General features: G+C 34.3%; 1 protein-coding gene across 1 annotated transcript in view; it reads left to right on the forward strand.

The window, feature by feature from the left end:
• Positions 1-2,491, forward strand: part of LOC125857120 (NADH dehydrogenase [ubiquinone] 1 beta subcomplex subunit 7) — a 5,284-nt gene extending 2,793 nt beyond the window's left edge. Inside the window, exon 2 of the mRNA XM_049536791.1 lies at positions 2,302-2,491. The gene's annotated coding sequence lies outside the window, so the exon portion shown is untranslated. The remainder of the gene's footprint in view (positions 1-2,301) is intronic.
• Positions 2,492-4,223: the final 1,732 nt, after the last annotated feature.

Here is a 4,223-nt window from a genome sequence, read left to right on the forward strand (position 1 = left end):
GAAGAGCTCAGAACTGTAGAGTACCTTTATTCAGCAGTCAAGGTCCTAATTTGAAATTCTTGAAATTTCCATTATGTAGCTTGTGCAGTTCAAATGCAGATTTATTATTAAACATTGGATCAACCAAGATTCTTTATGATGTAGACACGTAGTAACAATATCCTTTTAACTTAAAGACATTTCTAACATGGTGAAACAGCTTCCTATCTTTTAAGCACATGGAGTGCAAATGGCATCATAGCTTCTTATATTTGTGCAGCATCTGATGCAAGTGACTTTGACTAGAGAATATCTAAGTCTTGCTTCATTACCATGTAGTAACTTATGTCACAATTGATATTGGCAGCTGTGTGTCCAGCAACAACTTTATTGTTGCAAGCCTTTTGAGCAGACTGGAGACTCTTTTTTTTTAGACTCTTTTAACTATAATTATCATAAAATGTAAATTTTTTGTCTAGCCCTTACATAACAGGAAATAATTCATTTTTATCTCCTTGACTCCTTGAAGAGGTCACTGCAAATGATTCTCTATTGTTCCACGAGGAGGAATGGAGGTATTTCCGAAAAACAATGAAAAAGTCATATAACTCTTTCATGGTGATGCTGTTAGATGTATAGAAAAGTAAGTTTATAAAATTCTAATTCTTTCTACGTTCAAGCTTGTGGGATTGCACTGGGTACATTGTTGTGTTCTGCCAAGCTTGCAGCATCCTTATCATTCCCAGGTATTCCAAAGGACGCTGGTAGGAATTCCTAGAATTTCTTTCCCTTCTATCCTTCTCTTTTTGTCTTTGTCGTGCTCATCTCTAATGTGCTTCCGCCATACAACTTTCTGATCTAGAATTACTGTATTAGTATTACTTTTAACACATAGCCCACATGTATAGAGCCCAGGGATTCTTTTTATGGGTGTGGTAAGCTCCACCTGCAAATTCCCCTACTCAGGAGACCAAAGTTTCCCTTTCACTTTTTTTGTTTGAACAGTTAAATAATGCATGTGAAAATAAGAATCTTAGCACTAAGATGGTTCCAGGGTAATTATATTAAAACATAAAGAAGGGGTTCCAGCTGTACATGCTCCTATTCCTGTAAAGAGTATGAAATCTAGCATATGCTATTTTCATCTTCAACATCCTGTAAGCTACACCAAAAAACCAAAAGCCATATGCATCTATAGCTTAATCTTCTGTAAGTATTTGATTTCCTTAGTAAAGCATCTGACATTCTCTCCTTTCCATAATACCCAATAGACGCAGTCTGAGAATGTATTCCAGACCTTCCTTACTGATTTCCTCATTCACCTAACAGCCAACCTACTCAATAGCTCCTTCCCTGTGTATGACTTAACAGAAGGAATTCTGAATTTGTTAAGAAATAAAGACCAGGTTTGACTTGCCACTGTATACTGCAAATAGGTTGCTGCCAATCCCCCACTTAACCATTGAATGCTAAGCACTTGTTGCATATTGCCAATCCTCTAGTCTGAAGGTTGCACGAGTACGGCTTACATCGTGTGTAACTAACAGCGTAAAACAACTAACATTAGGGGCCATTAGATTTCCACAACTGTTTCTATGGCCCTTCCCCCCTTTACTCTAGTGCTCTCAAAACTCACAACCTTTGGTTTTTTACTTAGCAGTTAGTCGGAAAGGAACAAGATTTTAGTTAGAGCAAAAGTATGACTTCTTCCTTCTTTCTTCTTCTCTTCTCTTTCTTGTTTCCTTCTTTTATGTCTTTCCTTTTTGGATAGATGAAAGAGAAGATTCTTTCCATAATAAGAACCAAGGTGTTACCAACTCTTCTAAACAAATCAAATCAAAATATAAACCTAGTAATTCTGGGAGTCTGTAAAATTACAAAAAACTCACGTAATCTTGAATAGCCTCGGAAGACCATAAGAATGAAGATTGCGTGCCAGTACTGGTGCACGGTCATTCAACTTCCTTCTAACATTCTCTTACACTCGGAATGTTTACTCTTGGAAGTTGGTCAACCTCCTGAACTACTTTCTCTTTTTCGATTTAGCACTTAGATGCTCCTTTTTTTCGATATTTTGGTGGTGAGTGAACTGGTCCTAATCCATCTAGTACCCCCTTTGTTAGACTTATTTAAGTGTATCTCGTATAAATTTGTCGTTATAATTTTCTTCTCTTACAGCCACTTGTTATCTTATTTCATACTTAGTATGAAGTTGGTTTATCTTTTATGGTGGTCGTCGTGGTTGACAAATCACTCCACTTCGTGTTTTACTAAATCATGTTTTCCTTCATCTAAATTCAACTATGGTGACTGTTTTCACAGGAAGATGAAAAAATTGTCAAGGTCTCCAGAAACCAAGAAAATTGTCAAATACTAGTTGGTGGATTTGTATTTGAAGTTGATTTCTGTTGAGTGATAAAGATGGTGAACTATTTGTAACCTCTACCTGAATGCAAATAATGTTTTCTCATCAACAGTTTTTATGCTATTCTAAAACCAGTTTGATATTTTTGCTTAAATATTTTGTTCCATTTTTTAAATAATTCATGCAAGATATTACTGTTCAACAACAAAAATAGTGCTCTTTAAGTAACTCTACTCTCAATTAGGTGCATCATTTAGTCTTCTTGTAGTATGACAGAGAGATCATGGGTGGTTCACGTGTCCCAAATTTTGCCTCTAAATGCGCCCCTGGATGCAAGTGTTTATAATATCATTTGGTAAAACCTAACCTCCACCGGGTGATTACACCAAATTCATATGCTAGTTCATGAATAAAGTTGAGTGAGAAAAGATATACTACTGGGTTGACAATATCGCAATCGTGGAACTACAACCAATGAAGGGGGAGTTCAATTGAATTCTCTTTGTTGAAAAATCGTATTGTTTGTTCATTTGTTACACTCTTGTTTCTTGTCTTGGCTTACTTTGTAAAATCTTTCGTGTTAGGTGTTAACTTTTTTTTTTGGACAAATTACTTAACTACACTCCTTTACTTACCTTAATATCTATTTATCCCTACTTATTTCAAAAATTCCTTATTGACCTATGTATCCCGTGCACAACGCTATGTATCCCGCTATGTGAAATGTATCAAACGCTATGTATCCCGTGCACAACAATAGGTATCCCGCATGTATCCCGTGCACAACGATATGTATCCCGCTATGTGGAATGTATCAAACCTAATGTATCCCGTGCACAACGTTATATATCCCGCTATGTGGAATGTATCAAACCTAATGTATCCCGTGCACAACGTTATGTATCCCGCAAACATCATTTTTATGGGATTTTTGGTAAATAGCAAACTAGAAGGGATATGATGTTATTTAGTACTTATAATATGTGGTTCCTATAATTTATACATTTTTTTTGTCTGGATGTAAGTTGGTGACTTGGTGGGTTGGGCTTGCTTAACCCGATACACAAAATTGAGACTTTGTTGCATGTAAATCTTTCTGTTGAGCAAGTCTCGGTTATTTAAAAGAGCAACTTTCACATATAGTAAACATAAAAATCATATTTGTATGTTATATCTATAGTTTGTATAATTGCGCTTCATAACAAATTTTATGTTTGCTATGGAGCTTGTGATTTGTATAATTCACTATACATATACGAATGACTATTAATATGTATATTTCGCTATACATATGCGTATCAATTGTAGAATATGTGTTTGTATAAAGCGAGAAAGAGAGAAACACAAAAGAAAATTGGGTAGGGGAAGATCTGTATTTGTATAATTTTAAGTGCATAAGACGAAAATATATGTATTTGTATTTGTATATACAATTTTCTCTCGCTTTACAAACAGAAACACAATTTATACATTTGTGTTTGTATAAAGTGAGAGAGGCGAGCGAGATTCGCTAGGAGAGAGGCGACTGACAAACAATTTGCTACGGATTAGAATTAAATGAAATTGTATTTATAACATTTAATTTAAATTAATAATTTGCTATTTTATACAATTTTCCCTATTTAAAGGGCTTGCTATTTAGAAACTTAACCCTTTTCATATTTGTTCCAACTATAGAAACAAATCAAAGTATGACTCGATATTTAAATGCTCGGTTATATTATATAGGAAATATGTTATATTTGAACTAAATTTTGAAGTATACTCGGAGGCAGAATCAAGCTTTTAACTTTATGAGTTTTGAATTTTAAAAAATAACGTTTTAATTTTAATATTGTACATATTTAATGAATTTTCTTACTACAAATATAATGTTTGA

Source organism: Solanum stenotomum, chromosome 2, assembly GCF_019186545.1.
Source record: "Solanum stenotomum isolate F172 chromosome 2, ASM1918654v1, whole genome shotgun sequence".
Lineage (NCBI taxonomy): Eukaryota > Viridiplantae > Streptophyta > Magnoliopsida > Solanales > Solanaceae > Solanum > Solanum stenotomum.